Here is a 15,000-nt window from a genome sequence, read left to right on the forward strand (position 1 = left end):
TACCCAGCAGGACTTCTACTCCTCATCTGTCGTTCCTCTTCTTTTGGGCTTACTCGGGAGTTCTCCTCTTGCGTACCATCAAGGGAATCCTCTTCTTTGGAAAACAAATCCTCCAAGTTCATAGATCCTTCGATTTCTTTTTCTTCTTCAGCAGCCACTTTCTTCATCATACTCCTAGTCGTCAGACACTTAGGAAACAGATACAGGTAGTCCTTCCTGAGTTCAGTCGTAGGACTATACTTCAATGGTTTCTCAGTTACAATAGAACAAGGCACAAATAGCGCTCCACCAACCTCATTACCCAGCTGGACTTCTACTCCTTTGACAGCCAATGAATCCTTTACCGCAAAATCAAAGTTACCTGTCACCAACTCGCATGATAGTTTCAAATGGCAAATAGGGATAACCTCCTCACCTATTCCTTTCAAAATAAGTGAGTCTTCTGTGAGAGACTGTTCCACCAATGGGTGCACTCCTTGTATCACCACACTATGGTTGCAAACTGTTTCGAGCAATATCTTGACCGGGGTTTGCTCACTCCCGTCTATTGCTGCTAACATACCTTCATAAATATATGGTTTAAAGGAATCCACGCTGTTTGGGTTTGTCCTATTTTTCGTGTAAACGTTGGCTGGTTCATTTCCCTCTTTGTCCTTTCCTGATTTTTTCTTCGTCTTCGCATTCTGTGAAGTCGAATTATCCTTAATCACTTGGGCGACTGCTTTTGGTTGGTTCGACCAACATTCCTTACCGATATGGCCTCTCTTGCTACACTTAAAACAGGCAATATTAACCTTCTGAAAGTCTTTCACGATACTTGAAAGAGGACGATTCGACGATTGTTGCTGTGGTACTATCACATTCTGCTTAGGAACAGTACCAGTGCTACATCCGCTGTAACTATTGATCTAGTTCACATAGTTATTACTGAACTGGTTTCCATGGTTTGGCAAATACTTGACACATGGTCGGAACGACGGTTAAAACTTCATACCAGAGGAGGGTTTATGTCTGATAATGTTATAATCTTCACTCAGCGAAGTGGCTTTATCAAGTTTTTTCACCTCTCTCTCTCTCTCACTCAAGTACGTTTGAATATGTTCAGGAATTCCACATAGATATTGTTCTAGTACTATCAATTCTTCTAAACCAGTCATTTCCCTCACGGTAGCAGCCTATGTCCATCTCTTGAAACATCGTCGTACCTTATAAGCGTAGTCCAGGAAAGTCCTTTTCTCGTCCTTCCTCAAACCTCGAAACCTTTCATCATAGTATTCAAGGGTCACATGATACACTTGCAGGATGCTCCTCTTCACTTCGTGACACTCCATCCTCTGGTCCTGAGATAAAGATAAATAAGCACTGCGAACTTTCCCAAAGAGTACACTCTGCAATAACACAGACCACTTATCTTCGGGCCATTGCATCATCGATGCAACCGTTTCAAAATGATAGAAGAATTCATATGGAGCCTCTTCTGTAAACTTTGGAATTAACCTCTGGCCATTCGTTATATTAAATACGGGCTGGGTCGTGCATAGCAGGGGTCGCCTCTGTCTGTGTTGCAGACCGTGCACGAGCATTCAACAGCTCCAACTCCCTCACCTCACATATCATGCTATTTCCCTTGCCTCTTCCTTTTTTTTTTCTCTCGTTCTCTATCTCTTTCTTCCATTTTCCTCTCATGTTTTGCGATGTCTCTGGCTTCTTCTTCCGGTCTTGCTTCCATTTTTTCGCATGTCGTGCTTCTCCTATCTCTTTTTCTTCCGTTCTTGGCATCATCTTCAACTTAATCAAATTCTCTTCCGCTGCAATTCGCTGAATCTCACCCTCTACATCCCTTTCTGCTTTCATGCCTTTAGATTTTGGTTTAACTTGTCCTTGTTTCACTACAAATTCTTCTTCAGCCTCCTCCAACAGTTCATGAGCTGCTACAATATCTTGTTCCGAAAATTTCCCCGAGTTTATCAACGCTTCTAATGCTAGATACTTGATTTCGGCTTTAATCATTCGGCTTGTTGCATGGCTGCCATATGACATTAAAATAGAGAGCCACCAGCTTTAGTTACATTAGCTTCTGACAATTCCTGAACATTGCGGTTATCTAAAAACTCTTGGATATTTAACTGTGCTGTCTTGTACTTTACAACAAATTTTTACCTCTCCAAAATACATCCTAACAATACACAGAATCCTATCAACGCTAAATTGTTCAAACCTTTAATCAAAACACGGCTCTGTTATCAACAATGTTTAAAACAGACTCGCTCGATCTCAAGGGTCTGGGAGCAAAAATATTATATCATGGTCCCGGGTCTAGGAGCCAAAAATATTATGTTATATATATTACAGCTGGCAAGCTACACAACTTCTGTTTGTTTTTACATAAATCTGTTATATTTGAATAATACCCTAACTCTGAGAAGATTATACAACTCTCAGATGGCAATATATAAAAACACTGAATATCCAAAGGTCTCTTAAGTACAATAAAAACAAAACTGGATAATTATTATTAAGAACTATTCAAAACAACCTCTTCAATTCTTTAACAGGGATACGAGAGAGTTCTGAAATAAACACTTGTGATCAAAATGATGCACTCTTTACAAAGTTTACAAAAATAAATATATTCTATAAAAATTACAATACTTTGAAAGAATTTACATAAAAAAATAAAACACTTGAAATATTAAGTCTGAGCAAAACTTAAATTGACAAAAAAAATATTTACACTGAAAATTATATAATCATGTTTCACTGGAAATTAAATTTTTCACAAATATTTGGTCTTAGCTAATGAAAGTAGATAACCTTTAACACTCTCAGGATTAAACTCTTAAAAAAATTACATAAGTAACTGATAAACTTACAAGTTTTAGCTCACACGAAGTAAAGCCAAAATAAATACACTTTACGCATCTTACTTGCACAGGGCCAGTTACAAAAATCTATATAACACCAGCACGCATAATGACACAATAAATTGAAATCACCTTTAACATCTTCCGTAACGTTTCAACACACTACACATGATAAATGTTGTATTCACACTTTTACACTTTGGAGAGGACACACTTGAGGCACTTGAGAGAGAGAGGATGAACTTGTGGCTCTTTCACAGGACAGGCTGTTTCTCTTCTGCCCTATGCATTCCTAGGGGCACATATATATTGACTTAGGAACTTCTAGATTCTTCTAAATAGATTATTCTCGTGGCTTGGGGGCTGGGGCCAAATGACAGCAAAGTTACCAACTAGATAAAATTCAGGGGAATGAACCTCTGCCCAACTTCGTCCTCAAATCATAATAATAAAAAAAAAGATGAACCTAACACTGGGGTTTTCGAGAACCTTCATAAACACATGGAAAAAATAAGAATAGTGTATTTTCTCACAAACATGACTCAATACCTCGTGAAAACATAAAGCAAATTGCATAAGCCCTCGTTCATACCTCGTAGGATTCTTACTTCATATTTAATCCAGATTACGTAAGACTTAGTATCAAAAATATGTGAAATAAAAAGTTAATTCTTAAACATAACGTAAATTTACATATACTGATTTGAATGAAGAATACAGTGAAATTAACGACGAAAGTCTTACGTAATTTGCATACCAAACTTATACCTACATGAAAGGAACTTACCTTATGAACTGGGTATTCACCTTCTTACCAGCTTCATAAGAATATATATATATATATATATATATATATATATATATATATATATATATATATGAGACTCATTCAATTTATAATTTTCATGGAGGTAGGGAATGTGGCTAAAAGTCATATCCATGGCAACTTTTGAATTATCCACGGGTAAGGCAGAAACGTCCCGAAATAACTCGCCACGGTCCTTATCCCAATTCGCTATGAAAAGCCAGAGCAAATGCGAATCCTTTTATTAAAAGCGATCCTTTTCATTCTCGTGTCGTCTTTGACGACTCTCTTTTGACCACTTGAGACAACGAGACACACAACCACACTCTTTCTGTCCAGTTTTCCAGAGATGCGAACTCAAGCAAAAACAACACGGGAGAAAAAAACTATAAAAAAGGACTCCAGAATTGAAAGTCAACATCCCGAGATGACATGAGGTACAATTAGGACATCTGGCGGACGGGTTGAATGACTGGACCCGCAATGAAATAACACCGTGCTGCTAATATAATACGCGTGCGTTAATACACCTTTTGTACTCGTAATATTTATCATTGCTGGCGACTTCTAATAATGCCATCGTCTCAATTTATAACCAAGAGGTACTGCGGTCATGGAGAGAAAAGGAAATCCAATTGTACTAAAGGAGGACAATTTCGTCTTATGAAAACATAATCGAAGTTGAGAATGGAAATGTAAGAGTTAAGTATATAGCGGTGTGTAGTAGCTTCCTATGCTTCTAATCTTACTATGAAGGTTTTTTCTTTTTTTTTTTACTGTATGTGTGCGTGTGTTTATACACAAGCAAACGTGGGAAATTCCAATAACAAATTTATTTACGTATTTTATCACTAAATAGTTGTGAGGCAATGCTTAAAATGTTTGGAGCAAAATTAACGATAATTATGATTGTAACAGAATTCATCATGTGGAATAAAGTGGGGTTTCTGAGATTCTTATAAAAAATCTCAACCGTTTCGTGTTTTCTTAATCATATATTGCTGGAGAGATAATCGAGTTTATCAACTAAAGATGTTATCTTATCTCTCAAATTTGAAAATGATTGTCTTCGGTCTGCTCCTCTAATGATAAGCAACGTTATTTTGAATAGAGAGACTTCCAGATCTGACCGTCAGAAAAGACACTGAAAATAACATGAAGTGAATTAGCATGAATATCTGGGATATTATTCCATAATTGCTTTCATATGTGTAGCAAATGTATAATAGCAATGTTGTGCTCTATAGCAATGATTCAAGAACTGGAGAATGTGGTCTTAAATCAATTATGTATTATGGCAGTACAGGGGGCTGTAGTGGCATATAGTGTGTGTAGCTTATTACTGTTGAAAAAAAAGGGTCAATAACACGATAGTTTATTGTAATCTTTACACAATCGGATAAAAGATTCCAGGAAAAGAATCACTGTTTCTATTCAACTTTAGTCATTGGCAGGTAGTTTGCATCCCAATCAGAGGAAAAAGTTTGGATTCTCTCTCTCTCTAATCTCTCTCTCTCTCTCTCTCTCTCTCTCTCTCTCTCTCTCTCTCTCTCTCTCTCTCTCTCTCTCATATAATTGTAAATTGGACTGGCAGTAATGGTTCAGCAAATGAGTACCCTCTACCATCATATGCAGTAATGCTACTTAAGCGAATTTCGCTCTAGAATAGAACTATAACTCAAGAGTTCATTCCAATGGCGTTCACGGTGGACTTATGTATCAAATATAAATTCAAAATAATTAACAATATTTTTAACAACTAAATAATAACATTAATATCATTTCATCTGTTTATATATGGGATTACATATTATCACTTCTGTTATATCGTTTGTATACATAATTCTTCATAATTTCATGATTTGGATATGAAGAAAGCGAAGAACATCTATAAGTGGCAATTCTCCATCGAAAATAGTTGTGTTCAGAACAAGGTGATATGTCAAGATTCCCTAAGAACAACTTTCCGAATTAAATAGTGTTTACTTCCAGAGTTTAATTAAAGTATCAATTAGATATCTTGTACATCAGATTAAGAAATTAGCAACGTGTGGGTAAGTAAAAGAGTACGTTATGTTTTTTTAAATCTCACTTATATAATAGAGAAAGTATCCGGTATATATATATATATATATATATATATATATATATATATATATATATACATATATATATATATATATATATATATATATATATATATATATATATATATATATATGTGTGTGTTTCTTTCACGTTCCTCGGGTAAGGGGAGAGTAAGCTGTCATACCCTTATGAGAGTCGGTACCCCGAGAGGTACACCCGAAAACCACAACTGCCGTTTTGTAGTTAGGAAAGAGGGAGGAGGTGTGATGGTTTGAACCTGTGTATGTGTGCATATCTACCTAAATATTCAGCCATCATTTTGACGGGTCGCGTACACTAGTAAGGAAATAAACCACAATAATGATAAAACGTCAAACTGAAGCGTAACTCCATTGAAAACTCTAAATGCTTGATCTGCCAGAGGAGACTTAGAGGTATTATCATCCTGCATTATACAATGATAAAACAAATTCAGATCTTGAAAAACCATCCTTGAATTCTAGGCTATAAATTTCGCAAACCCAGCGGCTGACCAACCCTCTCTGAGCAATGGTTACCCATGTGCATGTCTGGCTGGAAGATACCCCACCGATGTACAAATTGGTTGTCTCAGAGAACGTTTGATTTTACAAAACCCGCTGTGTTCCCTTGCATACATTTTCATTGCTTGCATTTCATTATGTACAATCGACTAAGCCTCAATACGTCGTAAAATGCAAATCAATTACTTAATGCTTTTTTTTAATCCTTTTTTTTCCAGATGTGCTTTTTTAAGAGGCGATTTCGGATACCCTAATGGCCTATTGTTGTAAGCAAATGGCATTTTTACCGTCAGCGGGAAAGTGATCTCTCTCTGGTATGTAAGAAATAAGGCTTTGTATACCACCTATAATCCTTTCCTTTAGCTAACACTCCCCCCCTCTCTCTATCTCCCCTTCCTCTTACTCCCTCCAAAATTGTCCCTCCTTACCCGAGATCCCCTGATTCCCTCACCCCTTTAAAATGGCATCCCCCTAAAAAGTAATACCCCCCTTCAATCAAGTTGTCTACCTGACGTCTCATCTTTAGGGGCATAAGCTGCCATATGTCTTACCTGACAAGAATGACTCTTGTTTCACTCGCCTTTAAGTACGATAATCTGGACGTCAATGTACGATAAATCGCCATTACTGTCTTCCCTGAAGAACGGCCATAGGCGGCAAGGATGCTAGATGGGTGGTAAGGAAGAGCATGAGAGAGAGAGAGAGAGAGAGAGAGAGAGAGAGAGAGAGAGAGAGAGAGAGACATTGATACCGTTTAGATTAGTCATTAGCCATTACAAACATACGTATGTTTCGTGAATTTCGTCCATCGGTGATAATAATCAAGATTCTCGTTTGATACGTCATTACTCTTATGTCTTTCCGTTTTAACTTGATTCGTGTACTTCCTGTAATACAATTTTTCGCTGTGATTCCAGCGCATCTGGAATGCTTCTCCTTTATGTATCACCATCGATCATGAGAACACAATCTGAATTGGGATTCTTCTGGCCAGTGCCTCAAACGTACTCAAATTCTCCACTGCAATTTATTCTTCTTCTTCGATTTTATTTGATGGAAATGTAATACAATTCCCAGTCTGCTCTTCACTTCTATCGATAATTTGTTCTCCGTGTTCGTTCAGAGATCTGATTAAGAGACAACGCAATTTTGATCAAATGGCTAGATCTGATCGTAGACTAATATGTTTTTGTTTTGGTTTCGTTATACCTTTTCTTCGTTCCTCGTGAGGAACATTGCTCTTGAAAACTGGGTTTTAGTTTTAATTTCTATTCAGGATTTGAACAGTGAAATCTCCCTCAAAACCTTTCTCCCCTTCGAAAAGCGGTCTTTGCGTCTTTTCAATAGGTCCCACTATAATCAATGCTTCTACCACTGAAGGAAATTCTTAATATTGCTCAATCCAATTAATTTCGCTCCTGCTAAAACTTTCTATTTGCTTCCGTTTTCCTAAATTTCTCTTAACTTTGATCATTCAGGTCTGTGTCCCACACTTCTTCCAGATTTTAACCAGGGCTCGGATAGTTTAAGGTATGAGGGCTCCTTTTAGCCTTCGCTTAAAGATACAGTAAGACTCACATGAAATAAAATGGAAATCAAAGAAAATGCTGAACAAATTCAATTTCTACTGTAATAAATCTCCCATACTTTTGCCCAAAAAGACAAAGTAAAAGTGATCTATAACACTTGGCTAGGCAAGCAAAATATCTGACTCAAGACCCTATGAAATAACATATAACGATAAAATATAAATAATCCGGTCACCCTAAACGTGGTGACAAGACTTTCAACAAACCTAAGGAATCTATTGCAAGCAACATTTTGCCATTATAGCAATAATGTCATCGGAGAAGCATGAATGAGTGATATCAGGGTAACCAGTTTGTCTGCGACGCGACAGTCCGTAATGGTGAACCCTTACTTGGAGGGGGGTCAATCAGCTCGATCAACCCTCTCTCATACGCCACACCTTTATTCCAATACGCCTATGAACCTGAGTCAATCCATGGGAAAGAGAGGGAGTGAGAGAAAGCGATTCAGCCGCCATCTTTTATTAACTGGATCCAATTCGACAAGCCTGCGCCTAAGGACGCGGCCCTTCCGCTAAGCCTCGGCAATAGAGCCCTGCATATTCCGCCCCGTCGCCCCGACTCCTTGACGTCCCGTCAGCTTCTTTGAAATCTCCTGGAGGATATTGGGGCTTAAGGAAGCCAAGGAAGGGAGGGATCCATCGAGAGAAAGAGAGAAAAGGAGCTATGAATGGGAAAGAAAGATTGAATGAAAAATTCAAATAGGGAGAAAGGGTAATTTGGGAACAGGGTATTATGAGCTACACTCATGAATAAAAGTAGTTACGGTTAGCAATATGAGAGAGAGAGAGAGAGAGAGAGAGAGAGAGAGAGAGAGAGAGAGAGAGAGAGAGAGAGAGAGAGAGAGATAAATTATTTTAACTGGAAACAAGAAAGAGAAGAATTAAAGTAAGGAATGACACACACACACACACACTCTTCCTCTTTCTGTCTGCCCTCCTCCTCTTCCTCTTCTTCCTCTTCCTCATTTTCTTGCTCCCACTCCTTTTTCTCCTCTACTTCCTGCTCCTTCTCCTCTTCCTCCTGTCCTTACTTATCATCCTCCTCCTCTTCGTTCTCCCCATTTCCTCTTCCTCATTTTTCTCCTCCAATCTTCCCCTCTTCTTCCTTTTCATCTTCCTATTCCTCCCCTTCCCTCCCATCTCTGCTCTTCCACCTCCTCCTTCTCCCCTTCCTCTCCTAATAGAAGATTCCGACCAAGTCATCTTTTACCAGTAGCTGCTTATGTAAACATCATGTAGGCCTATTTTAAGGTCTCTTACTAAGTTCCAACTCGATACATTCATTGACTCGTGAAATGAATCAATATGGTTAAGAGCAAACCAGAAAAGATGACTCTGGAAACTGTCTCATATATATATATATATATATATATATATATATATATATATATATATATATATGTGTGTGTGTGTGTGTATATTTATATATATATATACATACATATATATATATATATATATATATATTTATTTATATATATATATATATATATATATATATATATATATATATATACATATACATATATATATATATATATATATATATATATATATATATATATATATATATATATATATACCTTCTACAGAATGTATGATCCATGTACACATTTACAAAAAAAAAAAAAATACTCTACTTGTATGTACGTATGCATTTTCATCCTAGGTAGCAAGTCTACATATTTCACCTATATAGCTTAATTGTTTTGCTTAAAATATTATACATGGCATATACATACATATAGAATAAATATGGCTGTGGTGTTATAAATTTTTGTTGATTCCTACAAATCACAATAAAAGTATTACCCTGTTCTACAGAAATTGTGAAGTATCTTTTGGAACATTATTCTAGATGAAACATCGTATTCATACTTTATTTTGTAACCCGAATGAACACTTAAATCTCTCTCTCTCTCTCTCTCTCTCTCTCTCTCTCTCTCTCTCTCTCTCTCTTTCACACACACAATTTTCTTTTCACGTCCCGTACGCCACCCTGTGAGCTCTTACGTAGGTCCATATTTAGTGGATTTTCTTGTATCTTTTCTTTCTTTCCCGGGGCCAGGAGGCGGTTGTCTCATTAACATAGTCGAACATGTGTCCCGGGGAGACGAGCCAGCATCATCGCAAGGCGACCGGAACGTTTTCTGTTGGGAGCGTTCTCTCTCATTTATCTTCGTGTCTTACGTCTTTTAACTTGCGCCATTAAATTAGCCATCGGTGAAATGTTTGGAGCAAGGAGTTCTAACTTTTAAAAATTAAATCATTTATAAATATTGGTTGTGATTACGATTTATAGCAATCACCGAATAGAAGGGAGAAGAGGAAATTAAAAATAGAGGCCTCGAGGTTTAATAAAGTCAACAAACGCTTCCACGGTCGTCCTGGTGCAGTGTCATGTTCCAGAAACCGGAGTGTTGGAACAGGACTCCGATGGCGGTCGACCAATTAAAACGCTTCTCTTGTTCCGATGGACAAATTCTTGCCCAATCAGATACGCTGGTTTACATTTGTTCATTTACAATCATTTGCATAAATGAATAGGCCGATAAAAAAGGAAAAAAAAAAGTGAAAAGGAGATGCCATAGATGGGGAATCATTAATTAGGATATCTTGTTTCCACGTCAGTTAGCACTTCTGAATTTAGAATAAGAAGCTAACGCCTTTTTATCATTTGTATCATCATTTAGTGAATTATAACTATTACTATTTTCACTATTGTAGTCTGGTATATTGTTTTCACTATATATTTGTTATTTCTTAATCATAATTAATGATGTCCCTCTGTTAACAGAATCTCTCGTCTGACACATCTAATTTATTAAAAAAAATCCATCATTATCCATTAGTGTCCTCCTATATTTCTTTTCTAATCCTCATGAAAATAAGGCGCTGATCTGGGTAGCACTTTTATAAAGGAGTTATGACAAGTTCAGAGATACAACAAATTTTTTTTTTCAAAGATAAATTAATTTTATTGTTTTTCATTATGCATTTACAAAAAGTTATGAACATAGAACTTGGTAATAACCCCGGAGTGTGCTTGTTTCAGGCTTGAATAATGAAGATACAAACGTTCCCGGTAGTATATTCGACTTTTTTTTCCAGCGCTCCCTGGAATGTTGTTACCGTATTCGAGAGACTTCTTGTACAAGGGAAAACTAATAATATACGAAACCGGAATTAAAATAATAGTGATAATACGTTAATGTAAAAAGGGTAACCGGAAGAAATAGTTAAGGAGATGAAGATGAATCATAAAAAAAAAAATAGGTAGAAAATTAAATGATTAAATGTGGATCGAAATACTTAAGGAGACGAAGATGAATTATTAAAATTTCTTAGGGTAGAAAATGTAATCATCACTGCGGACAGCATTTACAATTGACATGTAATAAACTTTCACAACGTGCCACAAAGAAATTCGAAAACAAACCAAGGTACCTGTACAAAGAGCGAAAGCCACAACCAACACATACGTAGAAACTAACAAACACGATATGCAAAACGTCCGAAACCGGATAAAAGGCGAGAACCCAACAAGAAGGAATAATGACAAGTTCCTGTTGTCGTACGAAGCAGCGAACATCATAGTTCCCCACGTAAAAAAAAAAAAAAAAAAAAAAAAAAAAAAAAAAAAAAAAAAAACCTTCCAAGTTTCGTGGTGCAAATTTGCATAATTCCATTTCTACTAAATTGTTGTTGTTGCAAAGAGGCTAATTATCTCAATTGCCGCGTCTTTTAAGATCTCAAGTACTAGTCCTATTCCCAGTCTACATTCCCCCTCCCCCCACAACATCCCCACCTACTTCGCTACTATCCCTGGCAGTGCCTCTTGCTCGTCCTTCTCAATTTTGTACATTTTACTCCCTCCTCTTGACGTTCTCCTTTGCTAGATATTCGCCCTTTTTATTAATGTCTTTCATAGTTTTAGTCTCTCTCTCTCTCTCTCTCTCTCTCTCTCTCTCTCTCTCTCTCTCTCTCTCTCTCTCTCTCTCTTTGAGTTTCTTTTTATCCTCGTTCATCGTGATACTCTCTCTTTCTCTCATCTTCCCTTATTTAATCTACTACTCGACTTTCAGCTTATCCTCGTTCATCATCATGATTCTCTCTCTCTCTCTCTCTCTCTCTCTCTCTCTCTCTCCCCTTGAGTTTCTGTTTATCTTCATTCATCATGATACTCTCTCTCTCCTTTTCCCTTATTTCATCTACTCTTTTCGAGTTTCTGCTTATCCTCGTTCATCATTATGACTCTCTCTCTCTCTCTCTCTCTCTCTCTCTCTCTCTCTCTCTCTCTCTCTCTCTCTCTCTCTCTCTCTCATCATTATTCGTTTTCTCCATCAACAATATACATAGATTCGATTCCTTCTCTTTGCTTCCTGTTTCATTCATACCTAAATATCAACATTGCCTTTTTTCTGTCTCTATTCTCATCACCTATTCCTCTGCCCTAGCTCTTTCCTTTCTTTTCTGTCTTTTTTATGTCTTTGATTGAGATTTGTATAGAGTTTGTCGAAATTAATAATGCATTCGGTTATTTTTTCTTTTTGCGCCTTTTTTTCGTTGACTTTAGAAGGAATACAATTTGCTACTATAGAAATTAAAATAAAATTAGAGATATAAAGATTGCTGGATTTATACATCCTTTTTTATGCGTAATTACTCATAAATTATTGCTATGAAAATTATTGCTGAAATAGAAAATTTAATAAACAATTCTTTTCAACCTCAAAATAAATATAGCAATGAAAAAAATAATAAAAATAAGAATGTTCTCAGAATTATAAATCATTTATTTATTTATCAATCATTGTTACAGAAACTGTCGACGAAGGAAAAAACATATAACAAACAATTCTAGCTTTTCATGTGTAAGAAATACCGAAATAACAAAACTAATAACTTTCGCTGAATTATAAATAATTTATTTACTTTATCAGTTGTTTTCAAAATACCCGCCGAAGTAGAAAATGTAGCAACCATTCTAATTTCTCATCTGTAAACAAAAATTTGCAAATAGAAAAAAAAAAAAATTATAAAATCTTTCGCTGAAATATAAATCATGAAAATGCGAGCGACTCCAATCGTTATAAAAGCGAAGCAATAAACCAAAGGAAATAAATGAGGTCGAGTCCACACTGAATAGGAACTACAAATATCTAATTTATCGACGACTCTTTTGTAACCGCACCTCAGTTCATTACTGATGAGTGGAGCCCTAAGTAACAATATCTGTCTGGCCACGATACTTGCCAGATCAGTTTTTAGTCTTCCTTCTGCTCTTCTTCTTCTTCTTTATTTTATACGTAATCGGTGTCCTTTTTTTCCCCGCTTTATTTTCTTCTTTATTTTCTTTATTCTAAATGAAATTGCTATCTTAATTTTTCTCCCTCTTCTTATTCTTCCTCCTCGTTTCCTTCTTCGTATTTATCCTCTTCTTCTTCATCTTCATCATCTCCCTCCTCTTCTTCATCTCCTTCCTCCATTTCTTCTTCTTCTTCTTCTTCTTCTTCTTCTTCTTCTTCTTCTTCGTCAACTCCATCTTCATCTTCATCTTCCTTATTCTATATATAATCAACTCTCTTGTGCGTTCGTAGCATAAATCGGACAGGCGGGCATTAGGGAAGAGATAATGTTTGCCTGGTAACTGACTCTTGCGTAGCCTGTAATCACCTGCCCTCGATGGGAAGGCAGAAAGAACTTAATGCAAGGATTATTTACGCTCGCCGGGTAATATCGGTAAATTGACGCCTGATAATAGCATTCTGCTTGATGTATTGAGATTCGGCGAGTTTATTGGCGCAATTTAAAGCAGTGTTTGGTCTGTCCCGTTCTTCATAATCAATAATATATTACTGTGGGAGTTTAGGACGACAAGACATTCTCATTTTAGACTCGCACTCTCTTTCGGAGCAGTCATTTCGTTTTGAGCCGGTGGTCTCTTCACAGAGATACGAACGCACACCTATATATAAAAAAGTCTTAGATATAATTGGTAGTAATTAGTAACTTCCACGCACCCTGCTGTAGCTAAAGTGCTTATATCCTTGCAATAGAAGGATAACATCAATTAGCAATTATGCAAATCAAATTATAATCCAAACACTTCCCAACCTATTTTCACTGTCAACTATATTCTCTGATATCAGTCGGCGCGTAGATTAGCTCTGACGATTACAAAGGTGCAATAACTATTCTATCCTCCTCTTAAGGGAACGAGTGAAGGCTTCGCTCTTATCTAAATTGCAAATTAAAGACGAAAATTTTACCATGCAGTCAGTAATCACACGATGCTTGTGTTATAAGAACAAAGATTTGATCAAGTGAGAACCGTGATTTAGAATAGAGGTACATGGCAACTTTCACGTGTCGTGCTTACATGAAGCTCTTATTGTAATACACTATAGCGATTATACAATACAACTGGTGGGGATTTTAAAATCATTAACAATAGAAAATTTGTTATAATGATCCCATGACCGTTGCTATTGGTTAGGTTACTTTAGAGCATATTGCTATTTTATACAAAGACATGTATATACACATATATATGCTAAACATACACACACACACACACACACATATATACATATATATATATATATATATATATATATATATATATACACATATATATTTATGCATATATATACATAAACATATATGATATATATATATATATATATATATATATAAATATATATATATATATATATATATATATATATATATATAAATATATATATATATATATATATATATATATATATATATATATATATATATATATCTACAGAACATCTGTGTGTATATGTAAATACACACCGAATGGTCACTTTGATGAATCTCAAAAAATAAAAAATATAACTTTAAGAGGGTTATCTCTTATCATCTTAAGAACTTCGAGTACAGAAGTCAAAAGTACCTACAGGAAATGGGAAAGGACCAAAGTTAATTTAGTAAAAATATGTAGTCATCTTTCGTTCAACGAAACCTGCAAGATATATATGTGTGTATGTATATATATATATATATATATATATATACTGTATATATATATATATATATATATATATATATAAATATATATATATATATATATATATA

General features: G+C 35.8%; 1 long non-coding RNA gene across 2 annotated transcripts in view; it reads right to left on the bottom strand.

The window, feature by feature from the left end:
• Window positions 1-15,000, bottom strand: part of LOC137653459 (uncharacterized) — a 191,139-nt gene that overhangs the window by 53,760 nt on the left and 122,379 nt on the right. The window contains exon 4 of one of the 2 annotated variants that reach the window (XR_011046488.1): window positions 12,948-13,858. The exons of the other annotated variant lie outside the window; for it this stretch is intronic. This is a non-coding gene — a long non-coding RNA (uncharacterized lncRNA). Of the gene's footprint in view, window positions 1-12,947; window positions 13,859-15,000 lie in introns of those variants that run through there. 2 annotated transcript variants of the gene reach the window in all.

The sequence above is a fragment of the Palaemon carinicauda genome, chromosome 14 (assembly GCF_036898095.1).
Source record: "Palaemon carinicauda isolate YSFRI2023 chromosome 14, ASM3689809v2, whole genome shotgun sequence".
NCBI lineage: Eukaryota > Metazoa > Arthropoda > Malacostraca > Decapoda > Palaemonidae > Palaemon > Palaemon carinicauda.